Source organism: Lissotriton vulgaris, chromosome 1_1, assembly GCF_964263255.1.
Source record: "Lissotriton vulgaris chromosome 1_1, aLisVul1.2, whole genome shotgun sequence".
NCBI classification, from domain to species: domain Eukaryota; kingdom Metazoa; phylum Chordata; class Amphibia; order Caudata; family Salamandridae; genus Lissotriton; species Lissotriton vulgaris.
Genome location: NC_141685.1, coordinates 703547685 through 703568635, shown reverse-complemented (window position 1 = coordinate 703568635; position 20951 = coordinate 703547685). Strand labels below are relative to the sequence as shown.

The following is a 20951-nucleotide window of genomic DNA, read 5'->3' as shown; positions in this document are numbered from 1 at the left end:
TCACTCAGTGTGGGATACCGTTGCTCAAGTGCTGCCTCAGTGTTCTGAGGAAGTGCAGGCTGTCCTTTCTCAAGCGATTGCTGAAGGAAAGGATGCAGCTAAGTTCGCCATGCGGTGTGGTTTGGACACCGCAGACTCGTTGGGCAGGGCGATGTATACAACTGTGGCATTGCGACGCTACGTCTGGTTACATTTGACTGGGTTCTTGCCCGATGTCCAGGGCTCACTCATGGATATGCTCTTCGACGGCACCCGCTTGTTTGGCGATAAAGCCGACAGTGCCTTGGAGCATTTTAAGGACTCTCTGGCCACAGCCAAGTCCTTGGGTCTCTCTGCTAAGAACCCAGCCACTCCTGGGTTTCGTTCCTTTTGTGGCCAGGGCAGAGGTACCCAAGCACGCTCCTCTGGCAAACCTGTGCGGACCCAGCCCCAGTACTGCCGAGGCCACAGCTTCCGCCGGTTCGGGTCAGGGAATCAGCACGCGGTTCAGTCCATCTCCACCCCCGCTGCTCCTTCCTCCAAACCTTCCCAGTCCGTGCTTTGTGGAGCACTCCACGCCGGTGGGTGGCAGGATCCGCCACCACCTCCCCCGCTGGCGCGATATCACGTCGAACGAATGGGTGCTGCAAATAATCCGCAAGCGTTATTCCCTCCCCTTTCAGTCCTCCCTCTGGCCTTGCCACCTCGGTCACCGCATGTCAGGGGATCATCTTGCGCTTCTTCGGCAGGAAGTCAAGGCCCTCTGGGCCAAGGGGGCCATTGAGTGCGTTCCCGGGCAGGAAGTAGGGAGTGGTTGTAATCCCACTACTTTTTGGTCCCCAAGAAGGACAAGGGGGGCCTGTGCCCCATCTTGGACCTCTGGGATTTCAATCGCTTCCTCCGGAAGGTGAAGTTCAAGATGCTGACTCTGGCTTAGGTTCTGGCTGCCCGAACCCTGGAGACCTTGATGGCAGTGTTGGACTTGCAGGACGCTTATTTTCACATCCCTGTCTTGCCGGCTCGCCGGCGTTAATTGCGGTTCATGGTAGGCCAGTAGCATTTTCAGTTTGCTGTGCTCCCCTTCAGCCTTACCAGCGCCGCTCGGATGTTCACGAAAGTGATGGCGGTGGTTGCAGCTCATCTGCGCAGGTCAGGGGTGTCAGTCTTCCCCTACCTCGACGACTGATTGTTGAAGGCGGGCTCACCCCAAACAGTCGTCAGCCACCTTCAGACTACGGCCGACCTCCTGCACCTGCTGGGGTTCTCCATCAATGTGTCGAAGTCGCACCTGAGTCCCTCCCGGAAGCTCCCCCTCGTCAGAGCAGTTCTGGATTCAATGCTGTTTTGGGTTTACCTTCCTGGACAGCGAGTCCTGGATATTCAGGCTATGATTCCGATCTTTTAGATTCTTTCCTGGGTTTCAGTCAGGATGACCCTCCGGCTCCTGGGCCTGATGGTGACACATGCCAGATGGTATATGCAGGCTCTGCAGTGGGACCTGAAGTTCCAGTGGGCGCAGCATCAGGGCAACCTGTCTGATCATGTCCAGATCTCGGAGGGCACTGCACAACAATTGCAGTGGTGGTTCACGAATCGTGATTGGGTCCACGGCAGATCCCTCTCCCTTCCCCAAATGGAGCACACAGTGATGACTGATGCTTCCCTCCTTAGATGGGGCGGCCACTTGGGATAGGTGGAGATCAGAGGCCTCTGGTCTCCGGCAGAGTCTCGGCTCCATATCAACTTTTTGGAGCTGCAGGCGATCCGGCTTGCACTGAAGGCATACCTTCCCTCTGTCCGGGGAAGTATGGTGCTGGTCTTCATTGACAACACCCCCGCCATGTGGTATTACAACAAACAGGGCAGGGTCGGGTCCTGGACCCTATGTCAGGAGACTCTGCACCTCTGGACATGGCTGGAACATCAAGGCATTACCTTGGTGGTTCAACACTTGGCAGGTTCTCTGAACGCCAGGGCGGACAAACTCAGCCACCGGTGCTTGATGGATCACGAATGGCGTCTGAATTCGGACGTGGTGCAAAGTCTCTTTCAGCAGTGGAGAGAGCCTAGGTTAGATCTATTCGCCACCGAAGATAACGCACAATGTAATCAGTTCTGCGCATTGGAATTTCCATGGTGGCACTCACTTGGCGACGCTATTCGTCACACGCGGAGTTGCGGTCTGTTGTAGGCTTTTCCACCTATACCACTTCTGCCCAGAGTGCTGAAGAAGTTCAGGCACGACTGCGCCCAAGTCATCCTTGTGGCCTCGGATTGGGCGCGAAGATACTGAAGTCACGAGCTGCTCAGCATGGTGGTCGATCCCCCGATCCATCTGCCTCTTCGGGACGATCTTCTGTCGCAGCAGCAGGGGACGGTCCTTCACCCGAACCTGTCCAGCCTCCACCTTCATGCGTGGAGATTGAGCGGCGACAGTTGACAGCTTTCGATCTTCCTCCCGAAGTCTGTGATGTTATTCTGGCAGCCAGATGTCCCTCCACTAAAACGGTATACGCCTGCAGGTGGACCACATTTGTGGCATGGTGCACAGCGAAGGCTGTGGATCCACTTTCTGCCCCTCTTTCGGAAGTCCTTCTGTTCCTTCTGTCCTTGGCCCGGCAGGGCCCTGCTCTGAGCACTCTCAAAGGTTATCTTTATGCCATCTTAGTTTTATGCACCAATAGTCAGTATATTGCATGGCTCTGCGTTCCTGGTGCGGAAAGTCGTGTACAGAACTGACGTCAGCATGCATGGGTGCTGATGTAATCTCTGTGATGTCATATTGGCGCAGACAACGCCAGTGATGGACGCGGAGCCGTAGGATGCCACCTTCTGATGCCTCGCGGAACTGCTAAGCAAAACTTTTCGGATCCTGTCTGACGCCTGGGGATATTCTAAGGTAAGGAATCTATCACTAACTAATGTCTCTTACAGATATATTGTTACACAAATAGTAACTTGTGCTTCTTGTCTGGTCTCAGAAGTTAAGCAGGGTCAGCCTGGTTAGTACCTGGATGTGAGACCACACTTTTTTTTTTGTTTCATTTTAGGTGAGACAGGGTGGCATATCTCGCTTGCTGTGTGTGGCCAGCACTGACGTTGAATGAATAAAGCTAAGAGGCCCAAAGTCAGTGTTCTTTGAGCCATTCCACCCTGAAAGCTTCTGATCTCAGTGTTAAGTAGGGTCGAGCCTGGTTAATACCTCGATGGGAGACCGCTTGGGAATACCAGTGCTGTAGGCTTCTTGTTTTTTTTTGTTTTGCTTTAGGTGAGTCAGGGTGGCTTTTCTCGCATGCTGTGTGTCGCCAGCACTGAAGTCGAATGAATAAAGCTAAGAGCCCCAATGTCAGTGTTCTTTGAGCCTACAGCCATACCACCCTGAAAGCGTCTACTCTCAGAAGTTAAGCAGGGTCAGGCCTGGTTAGTACCTGGATGGGAGACTGCCTGGAAATACCAGGTGCTGTAGGTTTTTGTCTTTTTTTTTTCGCTATAGGTGAGTCAGGGTGGCTTGTCTCGCTTGCTGTGGATGCCAAGCACTGAAGTCCAATGAATAAAGCTAAGAGCCCCAAAGTTAGTGCTTTTTGAGCCTAAGGCCATATGACCCTGAAAGCACCTGATCGCGACTGATCTCAGAAGTTAAGCAGGGTCAGGCCTGCTCAGTACCTGGATGGGAGACCACCTGGGAATACAGGTTGCTGTAGACTTTTTTGTTTTTTTTGTTTGCTTTTGGTGAGTCAGGGTGGCTTGTCTCACATGCTGTGTGTGGCCAGCACTGAAGTCGAAGGAATAAAGCTAAGAGCCCCAAAGTCAGTGTTCTATGAGCCTACGGCCATACCACAACTTAAATCGTCTGATCTCAGAAGTTAATCTGGGTCGGGCCTGGTTAGTACCTGGATGGGAGACCTCCTTGGAATACCAGCAGCTGTAGGCTTTTTTAGTTTTTTTGTTTTGCTTTTGGTGAGTCAGGGTGGCTTGTCTCGCTTGCTGTGTGTGGCCAGCACTGAAGTCGAATGAATAAAGCTAAGAGCCCCAAAGTCAGTTTTCTTTGAGCCTTGGTCATAACACCCTGAAAGCACATGATCTCGACTGATCTCAGAAGTTAAATAGTATTGTGCCTGGTTAGTACCTCGATGGGAGACCTCCCGGGAATACCAGGTGCTGTAGGCTTTTTTTATTTTTTTTTATTTAGCTTTAGGTGAGTCAGGGTGGTATGTCTTGCTTGCTGTGTGTGCCAAGCACTGAAGTCTAGTGTATAAAGCTAAGAGCCCCAAAGTCAGTGCTTTTTTAGCCTAAGGCCATAGGACCCTTAAAGCACCTGATCTCGTCTGATCTCAGAAGTTAAGCAGGGTCAGGTCTAGTTAGTACCTGGATGGGAGACCACCTGGGAATACAGTTTGCTGTAGACTTTTTTTGTTTTTTTGTTTTGCTTTTGGTGAGTCAGGGTGGCTTGTCTTGCATGCTGTGTGTGGCCAGCACTGAAGTCGAATGAATAAAGCTAAGAGCCCCAAAGTCAGTCAGTGTTCTTTGAGCCTACGGCCATACCACCCTGTAATCGTCTGATCTCAGAAGTTAAGCTGGGTCGGGCCTGGTTAGTACCTGGATGGGAGACCTCCTTGGAATACCAGCTGCTGTAGGCTTTTTGTTGTTTTTTTGTTTCGCTTTTGGTGAGTCAGGGTGGCTTGTCTTGCTTGCTGTGAGTGGCCAGCACTTACATTTAGCACACCTGAATGACTTTACCACAGTCCATAACTGTCCAGTCCAGTCCAGAACTGTATATGTCACAAAGAAATGCGCATGCTCTCCAAACGTAGCAGTATCCAGCTTTTTAATGTGCTGGCAGTGAAACACTCAACGCGTTTCGAGAACACAAGTTATACTTACCCCAATGATATAAAGATATTAGAGGGACCACAAGTGGCATAATAAAGAGAACTGCATTGGCAGGTGCAATTTGTCCCTCTAGTTATGACCAACACAAGCCAATATATTGACAAAGTAAACGAAAGAAAATAAATTAAAGCCATAAAAATTGTAAGGAGCATTGAAAACACTATCTTAAATCTCATCCCTGCTACCATATACACTCAGGCCCCGGAAGAAAGATGCAGCAATTTCTGATAAAGTATCTTATTAATTGACAAGGTAATATGCAATTGAGAAGTGCCCATAAACAAAAATAGACACTCAGGCATTATATCACATTTTCAACGTGTCCACTTAAGATGACCTAGAACCTTGGTTCATGGTCCCTCGCTACCTGGGTATATACTGTATTGTGGGCCTAATAATCATTGGGTCTCCACGCACATCTACAAAAAAGGAGTTCCAAACAAAAATCGGTGAATATAAACAAGAAAGTTCTCGCTTAGCTTTTTAAAACACCTATTTTGCTGCATGGCCTCCACCATCAAAACAGTGCACCTGAGAAAGAATATAAAAAAATAGTGGTAAAAATTTGAATTAAGAGAGGTAAAAAGATTAATTATAAATCCACAACATTGAGAGAGAGAAAAACGCAAAGAAGAAAATGTAGGCTGACTACAACTCTAATACCCCTATTAATTTTCGCTGGGTACCACATTCAGCCGAAAAGTTAAGCTAGCTCCTTCTCCGTATTCAGACCCAGTGGGTTTGGTGTGCTGAATCCAATGCTATACAGTATTCTAGCCGCCCAATTGTCCAGACTGTATCACCACCCCTGCTTTTAAAGGGAACCTGGTCAAAGGCAAAGAATTGTATTAGATCTGCCCTGCCAGTACAGAATTCTCTGAAGAGCCAGATCACAGGGCATTGTCTGTCATTATGTGGGATGGCCCTCATATGCTCTAAAATAAATTTTCTGACTTTGTGTATCGTGCTCCCGATGTAGTAGAGATTGCACTGGCATTTTAAAGCATAGACACATAATTCAGACTTACAAGTCCGACCTTTGGAAATAGTGAACTTTTGCGAGGTGCCAGGTATCATAAATAAGCTTATGTTCATGCTCGATTTACAAGCTTTGCAATTCTTGCATCCCAGTGCTAAATTTGTGCCGGTGCTTTCCGGTGCTTAGCACCCGCACTTATTTCAGAGGGCCGAGACTATAAATCGCTTCTCCCGCAGTCAGAATTCGCAATAACTTTTCAAAAAAAATAAATATGCCTGCTTGGAGGGCTGCCTGATATGTTTTCACAGCCTTGTCATGTCTGAATCTGGCATGATGCATGTGTATTGTGCATCAGTGTTACTTTTCGGCAATGTGTGCCTTTCTTGACTCAGAGACCTTCAAGTGTTGCACGTACTGGCCACAGGCGAATTCTGCCTTGTGCAGTCTCAAAAAGCGAAGAAGGGGATTGATGTATGTGACGCTGTGGTCAAACTGCGGAAAATGTCCCAGGCTACTAAATCAAGGGAAAGTCAGCTAAAGGGCGCACAGCCTCCCTCTTTGTCAAAGATTACGTTTTGCGCTGCCTCATACAGAGTTCTGTTTATGTCTGTCTTTTGCTCTCATCTCGTAAAGAAGTTCAGAGCTCCAGTTTGGAGGTTGTTAGGTTGTTTTTTTATGCAGTGCTACATTTTGATCATTAACTGGTTTCTAAGCACTCCTTTAGCACCTGAGAGGCAAACTGATGCCGGGAGATGAAGGAAAATGGTAATGATCAAATGATTAAGGCAAGTTAGGAAGGTGGGATTAGGACTTAGCTGAAAACCTCACTCACTTTGCTTCCTTCTTCTCCCGGCCTGTGCCCCTTGGCATTAAAGTCTGTGGTGGGCGCTGGGCGCACTCACTTGCCTGACACACTGCACTCATGGTGACCTTACACTGCAGGCTGGATCACTGCACCACTATGCTAAGAATGTCTACTGCTGCATCATACCAGCACCAGCTGCGTGCTGTGGGCATTGCACTGGCCCAGTACTTAGTATTACTAGTTTGGGGCTAGTAGGCAAGTGCACTTCTCCAAAGCCGCCTCATGTTCCTAGTCTAGCACCCTTAAAGTACTCCTAGGCACATTGGACTACCCTCACAATTTAAATACATCTGAAAAATTTAAACCTCGTGCACCAAAAAGCGGATGCTTACTAGGTGGCATTACCCCTGGTCACCTTGTGAATATGGTGGTGTACTGTGACTGTAACTTGTGCCAGGGCAGTTCAGTGCTCGGAAGCAGCCTAGCTGGCAAGTGTCGCTTTACCAAACACACAAAGTTTTAAGGAAATTGACTAAATTCATCAACAACACTGCAATGCGTGTAAATGTAGGTCTTCTAATGAGCACACGACTAAAAAATATAGAAGACAAAATGTGCACCGTGGGAGCAAAATAATAGTGTCCATGTGCTACACGAACGCTCATAATTTACTACACAAATGGCAAACGCTCATACATTCACTACGAAATAAACAAAAAGGTCTGTAGTGTGGACTGTGTAAACACTGATGGACATTCTAGAGCCTGGATACCTTGGTTGTTTGAATGGCCAGACTTACATACAAAACCATGAAGTAAACTTTTTTTATGCTCTGAACGGTCTGCTTTTATTACGTATAGCGCTTAACAGTCCACCCAGCTTTTGTTTCTATACACTATACATTGCTGCAGATTATGAAGCTCGGCACATGAAAGCACTTTGCCCAGGAAACACATTTTTGTAACTGCGGAAAGCTGGGATTGGAATTCAGGGTGCTTGCTTCCCTGCTGATAACATTGTCCCATGTTTTACTGCTTTATAATTATTATCAGCCTAACATGAACCATATTTTTTCCATATCAACATAAGTAGAATAGACAAAAGAATCAGCTCTCCAGGTTCTGAGTTTGGAGAACTTGTTGGCTGTCACAGGGGAACCGCTTCATTAAGCGCAGAGCCGCGTGTGGATTGTTCCTCCGACTAGTGCTGACTCTGCCCCCGGAACCTGGAGAGCTGATTCTACCGTGAACAATATTTCTATGGAAGTAGATACTGCACAAATTGTGTGAGTACCTCTACCTGTGTGTAAGTCCTGACGAAAGCTCCACAGACCCCTAGGGCCTAAGGAGCTGAAACATGTCGACAAATTTACAATAAATATATACCTACAGACCCAGTAACTCGGTCTGTGTCAAGTATATCATTATTTTAAACTCATTGGGAATTTACCCCTTAATAAATCACTGGGATTCTTTTCCATTTTTAACATCATTCTGCACCCTTTTTTGTTTTGCACGTTATAAGTGGGGAAACCCTCAATCTCTGGACACTGCACTTTAAACCAGAGGTGCCTCTGGATGAGGCTGGCAGCCAACACACTTAAGAAAACCCTATGATAACTGCCATAACTACAATGTGGTTCAGAAAAGGGGGTGGTGATGAACAGTGTCTGAATTAAGCAGACCACTCTTACCCAGTCCAAAGATCAGGGCTTGATCCATCACCGTTATTTATCTCACTACACCATCCCAGTTCAGAACCTGGCTATATGCAAATCAGTCTGTCCCTGGCCCAGTGCATCATGGGAACAGGGCAGACTAAACTACCAAGCCAATTCTTCACCAGAAAGGAGACAAGCACCGGGGACCGGTTTCTGGCATTTCAGCCGTCGTCGGCCCGGCTTGCTTGAATCCTGATGGTGCAGTGAGAAAGGGACTCATGTCTAAGTATACCCTGCCACACCTATAGTGGCCAAAAACGATTCAGAAAAGGGGGTGGTGATGAACAGAGTGTCTGAATTAAGCAGACCACTCTTACCCAGTCCAAAGATCAGGGCTTGATCCATCACCGTTATTTATCTTACTGCACCATCCCAGTTCAGAACCTGGCTATATGCAAATCAGTCTGTCCCTGGCCCAGTGCATCATGGGAACAGGGCAGACTAAACTACCAAGCCAATTCTTCACCAGAAAGGAGACAAGCTACCGGGGACCGGTTTCTGGCATTTCAGCTGTTGTCCGCCCAGCTTGCTTGAATCCTGATGGTGCAGTGAGAAAGGGACTCATGTCTGAGTATACCCTGCTACACCTATAGTGGCCAAAAACGATTCAGAAAAGGGGATGGTGATAAACAGAGTGTCTGAATTAAGCAGACCACTCTTACCCAGTCCAAAGATCAGGGCTTGATCCATCACCGTTATTTATCTCACTGCACCATCCCAGTTCAGAACCTGGCTATATGCAAATCAGTCTGTCCCTGGCCCAGTGCATCATGGGAACAGGGCAGACTAAACTACCAAGCCAATTCTTCACCAGAAAGGAGACAAGCTACCGGGCGCTGTGGGGCGGATGAAACATATATACCACACTCCGATTAACATTGAGTTTTTGAGGGTATTCTATTTCCTTGAACCTAAGGTTGAAAAGTGTAACAAGTGTCCTTTTTCACTTTTTGATAAATTTGAATTCTTACCCTGGGGAAAGAAACGGACACATTGATTCCTCATCCCTCCCTGTTGATAAACTACTGTTATAATCCATGTCATGATTCTCAAGCAGTAAATTATTTTTGATTTCTGCGGCTTTCGCGTTGTTCACATAGGCGGTGGGCATAGCAATTGTACAATTGGGTGGTGCCAGGAATGTAGCTGGGTTAATTAAATAGAAGAAGTTGCGGCTGCCTCCTTAGAAAAAGTTTGAGCACCGGTACCTTTTTTTTTTATTTTACAAATTAAGCACTGCATGTCACAAATCCAGCACTCTGGGTACACATTGACTGGTGACCATAATTTTGAGGAGCATACCTTCAGGGATTTGCTGCGCCAGTAGATCACCTGGGGATGAGTTGTCACATATTTGGAGATGTTGTCATCAGTATAAAGCACATGCCAATGCTTGTTCAGCACTTTCTTAACTTCATTGGCTCATTCTTTTAAATGTAGTTATGTACCGGATCGGTTTTGTCTCCTCTAAGGAATGTTGTTTTTTGGATACAAGGAGAGCTTACCTTGTGCTTCTATAAATTTAGCTTTCAGTGTTTTTGAGTATGTCATTGCTATAGCCCCCATCCCAACACTTCTCCAGCATAATGCTTTTCTCACACTCAAAATCTGCATCATTGCTGCAGTTGTGCCTGGATACTGTTGATTAAACTTTTAAAGTGGAATGTAGATGCCTGCCAGCTGTCTCCTTTCTAAATGAGGCAGTTTCAATCCTTGATTTATTGAAAGTCACTTTAAAGTCTAGGAATTCCAGGCTGCTTTTGCTGATATTGCTCGTGAGTCTGAGGTTGACAGCGTTGGCGTTCATCTTTCACAAACTGTAATGCAAGCTCAGTAGATCCTCACCATATGACAAAAATGTCATCAATATATTGGGCCCAGAGCACTACGGGCCATATTATTAAGAATGGTGCAAACATTATCGCTGCTTTAGTGGCAGGAAACTGCCGCTAATGCGGTGATAAGGGGCTTGATAATATGCCCTAGAGAATTCCAATAGAAGCTCAGCTTTGATGTCCTTGACACCAGAACCTGGGCTTCTATTGGAATTCTCTAGGACATATTATCAAGCCCCTTATCGCCGCTTTAAAGGCAGTTTCCTGACGCTAAAGCGGCAATAATGTTTGCGCCGTTCTCGATAATATGGCCCCACGTGTTCATTATAAAGATGGACGATGCTCATCCATCCAGCCCATTTCCCTAGCGCAGTGCCCTGGGTCTGGCGCTAGTGTTTGTTGTAAAAAATAAAGTAGTTGTTATTGAGGTAAAACCTGATCATGTCAAGGATGGCGTCAGTGTGGAATAAATGGGACAAGAGCCTGGCTCATAGGAAATATCTGCATTCCTTCCTAATTCGGTAGGTGTACATGTGTAGAGGCTAGAGACATCCAAACCCATATGGAGGAAATCCTCCTCCTATACTATGCCATTGATTAGGCTGAGGGAGTGCCCACTTTCTCTTACATAGGAGCGTAATAATTCCACAAATGGTCTGAGGAAATAATACACATATCGAGATGTGTTTCCAAGCAAGCAACCAATGATTAAACTATCAGTCTCACCAGAGGGTCACACATGTTTTCATGAATTTTCGCGAGCAAATAAAGTACTGGTGTTCGCTGGTATTTATTCAGTAAGAATTGTTATTCCTCCTATTCAATCATCTCTTGTTCCCTCGAATTATGCAGTCTATCCCAGTAGGTTCTGTTAGCTTATGCAAATCAGACTTCATGCATGGCGTGTAGCATATCAGATCACTCCTTTGTTCATCCCTATATCCTTACCTAGTCCTAAATCCCAAGAATGCCCTTACCACCCATACCCTTACCCACGCCTTAACCATAAAATACCCTTGCCACACTTTACTACTATCCTCCCCAAAGCCTGTAAACTTGTATACGTAACTGTGATTACCATGTGTGGAAATGACATGCATGGCAAATGATACATGGCAAAGACATTGTGTGGTAAAGACTCTGTTTCCCCCAGAGTTCAACGAAGTTGCCTCCATTTTATTTTTTCGAGAACTGATGTCCCCATTGTGGACTCTGTGGTTCCTTAAGGAAAATATGGACCTTGTCATAAAACTCAATGAAAAAGTCCAGTTGTTAACTTGATTTGTTTTTATTTGACATTTACCTACAAGAGTTGAGGCCTTATAAAAAAAAATCAGGGAAAGAATAAAAGATAAATATAAGTAAAGGGGAGGGTACGGAGGTGGTAGAAAGAAAATACTCTGAACTCTGATCTGGCCCGGTCCTAGCACAAACCTTCATATTTCTTCTTTGGATGTCGCTTTTCCATCCGGTGACAATAGTGAGGGGCAGAAGGGGACCGTCTCTCTGGTGTAGAACTGACCCACACATCTTGCGTGCGACAGTGGTTGTTGGGTCTGGGGTGTTCGGGTGTGGGTATGTGGAGATGAACACCCAAATGGGAGGCGTCACCTGCATTAAAAGCTGGTGAGGCAATAAAGTAGGATGCCCAGGTTCGGACAGCATTTGCAGCAGATGTGGCAGGGGCTAACGTCGTGGTGGAAAACTGCAAGAAAGAGAGGGCCCCTTTGTTCCGGCTTGCAGTGGTATATCCATATATTGTTGAGGGGGTGGGTGATGCTGTATTAAGAGAGGTATATAAAGAAGAGAGAAAAACGAGGCTGGTAGTGCTGGGGCCTCATTAGTCACCGTTGGTGCGGAGGGAGGGATTATGTTGTTCGATGTGCCTGTGTGTCCTGGGAAGGAGAGGGAGGGAAAGGGGGTTATGGGGTATAGTGGAAAGAGAATGTGGGAACAAAAGAAGAAGTGGGTGGGGTTGAGGGGGAGGGAAAGGGTAGAATAGAATGAGAGGTTCGAGGCATGGCATGTTTTCGTACAGGTGTGAAAAGGGGGGTGGAGGAAGATAGGGGCAGGGAAAGGCAGAGAGGAGACATGTAAGGGGAGGATGGGATAATAGTTGGGGAGGTAAGGAAAGGGGAGCAGAGAGCGACTGTTTGTATGGAGCAAATGTGGGGATGGGGGAGGCACGGCGGACAGATGGTAGGTCATAACGGCAGTCGGTTGTATATGTCAGTGTGGTCTGATATGATTCAAGGGTGAGGGGAGTCTAGAGTATGGTGTCTGTCTGTGGTCCCGTCATGGAGGAAAGGTGCCCACGTTTGCAGGAATAATTCAGCCCGTTCCTGCGGGTTGTAAATGATGCTTTCGTGTTAGGCCGTTTGGATCATGGCCACCAGCCAGGACTCCGGCGATGGGGGTACAGGCGATCTCCATTGTCGGAGAATACATATCTTGGTTGTGGCCAGGTCTGTGTGAAGGAGGAGGCGTTGTGGGCAGGAAAGGCCTGGTGAGTTGAGCACGTCATGTAGGATGATAGCTGAAGAGGTAAGTGGTAAGTCTAAAAAGCATGGAGGCACTCAATATAGGTCGACCAACTGGCATGGGTGCAAATTCAGGATGGTGAGTGTAAAAATTCAGGACAAAGGGTCAAAATTCAGGACAAAAATTCAGGACAGGGGATCAAAATTCAGGACAAAACTTCGGGACAAAAGCACGTTTTACAGGCAGATCAGAGGAGGTCGTGCAATAGTATATAAGTAATCCCATCTATATCCAAACATATTCATCCATTTGCAAACCTATCTATCATGTATCCTTACATCCATCATTTCACTCATCCAACCCTCCATCCACACTTTCACTCATCCATCCAATCTTTCACCCTATCCATCCGTACACTCATCCATCCACTCTGCCACCCATCCATCCACTCATCCATCCAGACATTTACCCTTTCACCCATCCAGCCATCCTTTCACTTACTCATCCATCCACCCAGTCACTCATCCTTCCATCCATTCACCTTTTCAGTCATCCATCCATTCTCCCTTTCTCTCTCCATCGACCCTTTCACTTAGCCATCCTTCCTTCCATCCATCCATCCATCCTTCTACTCATCCACTCATGAATCCATCCATTGACCCCATCACTCATCCATCCACCCATTCAATCGCCAATCATCCACCCTTTCACGCATCCATCCGTCCTTTCGCTCATTATCCTTCTATTCATCCTTTCATTTATCCATTCACCCTTTCACTAATCCATCCAGCCATCCACCCATCCCTACACTTGCTCACTCGCTCACCTTTTGATATTAATTATGAGCTGAGCCTCTGTCTGCAGAGTTGCATACAGAAGAGGCCCATCAAGAATTGAATCCTGCTGTAGTTCCTGAAGCAAGGGTGGGGTGGGCAGGGTTCACTATGCCCCTGCACATAGGCAGTCTGAAAAAGTGGAAGTCATGAGTCATGCATGATTCACAGTGCCATGCTATGAGGTGACTGTGACACGGTGTTTTTCCAGGGCTTTAAGTGGGATGAAAAAAGGGGGGGGTCCTCTCCAAAGAAGGCATTTGATGTAATTAAGGGCATGGCTTAAACACTTAAGATAAAAATCTGTGCTTAGCATAGTGTTCCACCCGACTGGTATTATGTTGTTTCTGTCATTGCATCCAGATATATAATACAGCAAGTATCATTACACCAACAACAAGCCTGGACTATTGGCTTTGGCAATGGTTGTTAGTTGTATAACATGAAAATGCAGCAACAATGGCTTTGTTGAATATAATATTGAAAGTGCACTTTTCTAAAATAATGAGACTGAAAGAACTCCAGACCCTTTTTATCAACTTATTTCACCAGCTTCTTTGAACAAACTGGTTTCTCACATAGCAGCACTGGCGTGTTTGCACATTTCTTCTGTCTGACAGAATGCGCTGCCCTAAACTGTGGCAGGAAGAGGCCACCACATGCTTTACCAGCCCAGACTGATCCATTGTCATTCTGTACGTGGCAATCAGCTACATACGGAATGACAATGGGCGGGTGGGGCTGCTCTTGTGCTCCAGGAGGAGTGCCAGGGGGCCATCAGGGAGAAGCGGCTTCTCACAGGGTAGCAGCGCTGCTCCCCTGTGATGGCAAAAATTACGGACAAAAGGTCGTCCGTAAAAGGAATCCTCACGGACAACGGACGTCAGGTCCAAATTATGGACGGTCCGTGAAATTTACAGACGGTTGGTCACCCTAACTCAATACCGATCCGATGTATGACCAGAAGGGTTGGATCGAAGGGCATTCAAAGATATGTGTAATGATGCAGGGGGTATTCGTGCATCAACAGCAATTCGTCTGGGGGAGAAGACCTGCCCTGTTCAATTTTGTCGGTGTCCTGTGCTAGTCGTCTAGTGTTTTAAAGAGGCCGAACTTCAGACGAGCCTCTCTTGTATCCCTATCTAGAACTTCTAGGGCGTTCACCCATTCATTGTCCTCGTAAATGGTCTGCAAACAGGCATGTCATTTAGCACAAAGTGCTCGTGAGAGAGGCAGTTAGAAGAGGTGGGAGGAGAGTGTGCCGTATAATCCTGACCTCCAGGCAGCTCCTCAAGCAGTGCCAGATTTGTCTCAGTAGTAGGCTAAATTCCTCTCTCAGCTGAGCAAATGATTTGGGGACTCCATTAAGTATCAGTGGTCTGATGTGTGGATGCCCGCTTTTCTCCATTGAGTCCATGACAGAGTCAGATACGTATGCCGTCATTGTCCGATACAGGAGCTTTGTCATGTAGTCGTCGGTCAATCCAGAATAGGCAATGCGTCCACAGCCAGACCTTATGCATTGCGCGTAACACTGGCTTTGTAAGGTCGGATTGACAAGTGTGATCCTCATAGAGGATAGAAAGTCCTGTACCTGCTGAGAGTATTTCCCATTCAATGTGGACCCATAGTGGTGGATCCGAAACACCAGGCAGCATGTATGCTATTTGGGAAAGATAGAGAGCAAGGGCTTAATGTTCCACCGACAGGAGGCTCAGGCCACCGCTCGAGCGGCGTGTCATCAGTTTGATTGCGGCCTGTCTAGGTTTCAAAGATCCCCATACGAAGGACAGGATTTGGGATTCAATGAGACGAAGTATAGGGAGAGCTACCTGAATATGAAGCATTCCGACAGTGTATGTGAAGCATGGCATTGTCACTATCTGTACATATGCCACTCCACCCCACATGGAGAATCTCAGGTTAGACCACTCCCCAAAGTCTCACTTCATCTAGGTCAATAGGATGTTGTCCTAGATCATCCCCTCTGTACACCTGTTCACCAGTATCCTCAGGTATTTAAGACAAGAGGGTTGCCAGCGGAAGGGGTAGCCGTGTATAGCTGTTCAGTAGTGCCAACCAAAATTGGGAGTGCATTGCTTTTGAACCAGTTTACTTTATAGCCGGAGAGGGTTAAAAAGTTGTTGATGATACCCAACAGGACCGGTAGTGATCGTTGAAGGTCAGCCAGTGAGAGGAGGATGTCATCTGCATAGAGATAGATCTTGCAGTGGCCTGTTTGGAGTGTGGCGCCCACTATGTTGTCAGAACATGGTTCCATGGCTAAGAAGAAGAGGAGTGGTGAGAAGGGGCACCCTTGACGAATGCCTCTCCGAATTGGGAAAGGGTTGGACAGGTTAAGCGGCAGTTAACCTGAGTAGTTTTGTGATAAATTGATCTAGGTCAAAGCGCTACATTGTAGCAAATAGGTAGTCCTATTCAATGTGGTAAACACTTTTTCTGCATCAAGTGAGGAAGCCAGCACATCCGCAGGGATGACTTTGGCTGTCCAGAGGGTATGTGCTAGGGTACGGAGATGATTTCTGGATGAGTGACCTCGTATGAAGCCTACCTGCGTGTGGTGGATCAGGGAGGTAAGGACCTTGCTCAGATGGGCTACTAAAACACTGGCCAGGATTTGAATGCCATAGTTCAGTAGGAAAATAGGCCTGTAACTGCCACATAGTAGAGGGTCTCTCCCAGGTATGGGCAACAAAGCAATCACCGCCTTATTGGATAGGGGCCCCAAGGAGGTCTCCTGTTCCGCTTCCTGAAAGGCGGTGTGCAAGGTATTGACCGTCTCTTCTCCAAACCACCTATAAAATTCTGCAGGGTTGCTGTCCTCCCTGGGGGCTTTAAGATAGGCTAATTTGGATGTAGTGAGCGCTAACTCCTCCTTGCTAATTTCTCCCTTTAGGAGTTATCTGGCTTTATCTTGGAGACGGGAGAGGTCTACCCCTCTCAAGAAGGCGGTCATTCGACCTGCGTCAGTTGGTTCCCCTGGAGCTAAAAGCGTCTTGTAGAACAAGACAAACTCCTTCACCATATCTTGGGGGCGGGAGAGGACCATACCCTTTACACATTTTACTGTGGGGCTGGCCATAGCAGACTCCAGTTGGCGTTGTTGGGTCGCTAGCAGTCACCCAGCCTTTTCCACTGTTCATAGTGTCACCCCCTCATTGGTTGCAGAGCGTACTCAGCCTTGGAAGTGAATAGACTGTTAAGAGCCATCCGGGCTTGTTCTAGGAACCTGGGGTGATGCTAGGTGGGATGAGTGGAATAGAGACGTGTATAAGATGAGATGCCCCTCTCCAGATCCTTCTGGCATGTAGCCGCTTGTTTGTTGGCCACCACTGCTTCTCGCATAAGTTGACCGCGAATGGTGGCTTTCGCCGAAGCCCATAGTACTCTGTGGGAACCTACTGAATTAATATTGTCTGAGAGATTCGTGGAGAAGTGAGGTTGCAATTGGGATTTTCCCTGAGGTGTACAGTACCATTGTATGTTCATTCACCATGGTTTGCGTTCCTGGAAGGCAAGCCTCACCTCCAGGGATACTGTAACTTAGGAGTGATCGGATATTGCCCCTTCTAATATATAAAATTCCTGGACCAGCAGACTGTTATCTGAGAGATAAGAAAATAGTCCAGCCTAAAGAGCATGCCGTGGGCCAGGAAAGGGAAAGTGTACTCTAAAACTGGTGGGTGTCTAACCTGCCAATGATCTACTAGTCTGTTATCCCGAGATTATGGTGCTCATCAGAGGCCTATCTGCATCATTGCCTCTGTCTAGAGGTCCCGTTCTGTCCAGGAACGGGTCCTGTGAGAGGTTCCAGTCCACCCAACAATATATTGTGAGCCTCCTATCTCCATTAATAGACGATTCCAAAAAACAACAGTTTTGCCCCGGTCGGTGCGTAACCAGACACCAAGCATAGGGAGTTGTCTTCATGGCTTAATTTAGCAAATGGTTATCTGCCTTCAGGGTCGGACTATATCTTTGTTATGGTAATCGGTAGAGCTTTAGCAAGGAGGATGGCCACTCCGCATTTGCAGGGATACTCGCTGTCGGGGATTGGTTTAGCTGCTATACTGATGTGTATTACCTTATCTACCCAGTCTCAACCCAATTTGTCATACTCCAGGGCGTCAAAGTGTGTCTCTTGCAGAAGAGCCCAATCTACTCTTTTGGATTGAAGGTAAGAGAGTACTTTTTTCCTTTTTATATAGTGCACAAGACCATTAACGTTCCAGGAAATGGTATGCAGCGGGTGAGAGACACACATATCTGAGATAGGTGTAGAAGATGATGTCTCAGTACTCGTGTGATGATACCAAGGTAAGGTAAGACTGTCAGGTACAATAGGAGACTACTTCTGAAGCTTTGCTAAAATATGCTGTGTTAGCCAGGGGGGTGATGTCAATGATTGCGGGCAGGAAAAATATAGAAGAAGTAGGGAGGGGGCCTAGTCTGATTTGAGGTTCCGAGGAGGGGTTAGGACAAGTGGGAGCAACAGGTGTCAGCACAGGGTGGAGGGCGTAGGCTGGGAAGGTGTGAGGTCACACAGGCAGGAAAAGAAGGAGGAGAGGTAGTGAGCGCAAGAGAAGGGCGCTCGTGGGCAGCGATCGATGTCAAGGGATGAGCAAGTACTAATATCTGGAGTGCAGATGTCAGGGAGATAAGTATATGTGTAGAAATGAGGATGGGGAAGAGGGTAGGCAGGGAAGGAAGGAAAGCAAGAGGAGCTACTTCTAAAAATGTAACACTGGGAATACTGTTCAGTTTACTTCTGGTCGAAACTTGTAGAGGTAGCGCTTCGAGGGGGTCCCATCTGGAGGCAGGGCAATAGAAAGGATGGGTCAGTATGCTAACCGAGGTATTAGCTGGAGGCTCGGGCCAATATGAGTTCCATAGATAAATGAGTGAAGGGAGCAGAATTGACGGGGTCTCACCTGTTGTGTGGGGAGGGGGAAATGTAGCCATGTTCCTACACGAGTGATAGAGTGGAGAGATGGATAACTTCCTAGCCCTCCAAAGATGCAGGCACCCTGTGATAGGAGGCTGGTGGAGACTCCAGTTTGCCTGTAAGGGGGCGGGGCACATCGGGTAGGAGTGAATAGTGTTATGTGTTTCGGGAGGGGTGTACAGGGAAAAGGGATGGCACTGCGGTGCTCCTTTTTTTTTTGTTTAAATCCTCATCTGCCCGGGACACGTTCCTTAGATGCAAAGAAGACAACCCAACCACCTCACTGCCATTGGGAGCAAGGCCCTGAACATTGAGCCGCTACACCAACTAGGCAGAAGTTATTACGAGTTGGTAGGAGATACAGTGCACCTTATTAACGCTCCTCTAGGCAACTTTATGCCTTTAAAGCCAGTATGTCAATAGCGGAGTCGGGGCAGACCACAGTACTGAGCCATGGAGTGAATGGGCATAATCATCGGATCTTTGGGGGGAAAAAAAAACCCAAGGAGGCATAGAAAACCTCACTTCCAGTCTATCAAAAGTTTCCAGAAAGTGAGGCTCTGGACTCTACAAGTTCTTTTCAAATCTGCCTTAGATGTTTCGTAGAGTGAAGTTAGCCAAGCGGAGTGAGTGGGAGGGATGGTATCCACCCAGTGCATACATATCTGCCGTCTTGTCAACAGGATAGCATAAAATATAAAGGACCGCGCTGCCCCAATGATATTCTGATCGAACTCGAAAATGACTAGTGATAATGTTAAAGGAATGTTAGTCTTGAGAATTGAATCTAGAGTGACTTTAATCTCTTTCCAGAAAACGGATATGTGGGGGCATTCCCAAAACATGTGTGTATCTGAGGCTGCTAGTAGTTGGCATTTGTTACAACATTTCCCGTCCTGATATTTAGATAAACGCAAAGGGGAGAGATATGCCCGGTGTAGGGTAAACAGATGGTTTCGTCTAAGCCAGGCAGGTTTAACTAGTTTATACAGAAGGGAGAAGGATTTTATCCACAAGTCCTCGTCTAATGGCTCAATTTCTCTTCCCCAGAGCTCCATTGGGAGATTGAAATCCCCATCTATCTCTTCCAATATGGACCAATACCAAAGAGCCACCTCCTTACCTCCTGTCTGTTTTTCAACTAGATGTTGTTCTAAGGGGCTAAGTCTCCCGATGTTAGGATTTTTCCTAATTAAATCTCTCGCCCAACTACTAATTTGTATATAGTTAAATCTTGACAGAGTTGGCCCTGCCTTCTCCCTAAGCTTCTCCCACTCTATTAAGATGCCTCCAGATATCAATTCACCCCATCTTGAAAACCCAGCTGTAATTAGAGGGGTTGCGAGGGAATCTTGCAGGCACAATGGGAGACCAGGAGAATCCCATATCTGAGCGTAGTTAGAAAAATATGCCAGCCCCACTCTGCTTTAGATTTGCACCCATGACTTCAATAGTGTTAAAAGAGTCTTAAGCCTCACCTTTTTGAAAAACTTTCGATCTCTAAACTTAAATAGAAACCCGTCTAGTGGGAGGTTTGCCCCTACCAGCATTGCCTTAAACAGTCGCCCATTTGAAGAGAGATCTGGTGACTTCAGGAGCATTCTTGAATGGGAGAGCTGGAATGCCCAAGAGTAATACTGCAGGTCTGGGAGGGCCAACCCTCCTTTTTCTCTCCTCCTCCTTAATTTTTTCCAGGCCAACCTAGTAGCTTTATTGCCCCAAATAAAGGAATTAATTTCTTGCTGGCACGTAAGAAGTTGATTGGAGTCAAAAGCCAAGGGAATAGAATTGAAAATAAAGGTCAGTTTCAGAAGGATAGACATTTTTACAATATTGACTTTCCCAAAAATTGATAATTGAAGACCAGCCCAGGATTTCAGTGGGGCCCTACATTCTCGGAAAACCAGGTCCAGATTAACTTTAGCTAGGGTGTCAATGTCTTGCGTGATTTTAACTCCAAGATAACGAATTGAGGGTGCCTCCCCAACGCCCGGATTAACGATATTCCACGTCATGAGCTCCGTCTTCTCAGCGTTGATATCATATCCTGATATGTTTCCGAATTCTTTGGCCTTTTCAACCACAAAGGGGAAGGCATTTGCTGGATCACGGGTATAGATTACTATATCATCGGCGTAAAGCCCTACCTTTCTTTCCCAACCGCCGAATTCAAATGAGGAGATTCTTGAATCATCCCTGAAGGATTGTGCGAGTGGTTCAATATACATATTAAAAAGTAGAGGAGACAGGGGGCACCCCTGTCTTGTTCCCCTACTGATCTGAAAGGGCTGGGTACATGAACCATTGACCAAAATGCTTGCGCTGGGATTGGCATAGAGCAAACCAATTGATCTCCGAAAGTTTGGCCCAATTGCAAATTTCTTCATTACCTCAGCTATATATGCCCAATTTACTCGGTCAAACGCTTTGGTAGCATCGAGGGTCATAATGGCCAAGGGGAGG

At 46.9% G+C, this 20951-nt stretch overlaps 4 pseudogenes; all 4 read left to right on the top strand.

Moving 5' to 3' along the window:
- The first annotated feature begins 3564 nt into the window (after window positions 1-3564).
- On the top strand, window positions 3565-3683 carry LOC147747674 (5S ribosomal RNA; annotated as a pseudogene).
- A 345-nt stretch (window positions 3684-4028) lies between these two features.
- On the top strand, window positions 4029-4146 carry LOC147747673 (5S ribosomal RNA; annotated as a pseudogene).
- A 120-nt stretch (window positions 4147-4266) lies between these two features.
- Window positions 4267-4385, top strand: LOC147747672 (5S ribosomal RNA; annotated as a pseudogene).
- Window positions 4386-4507: 122 nt separating this feature from the next.
- Window positions 4508-4616, top strand: LOC147747671 (5S ribosomal RNA; annotated as a pseudogene).
- Window positions 4617-20951: the final 16335 nt, after the last annotated feature.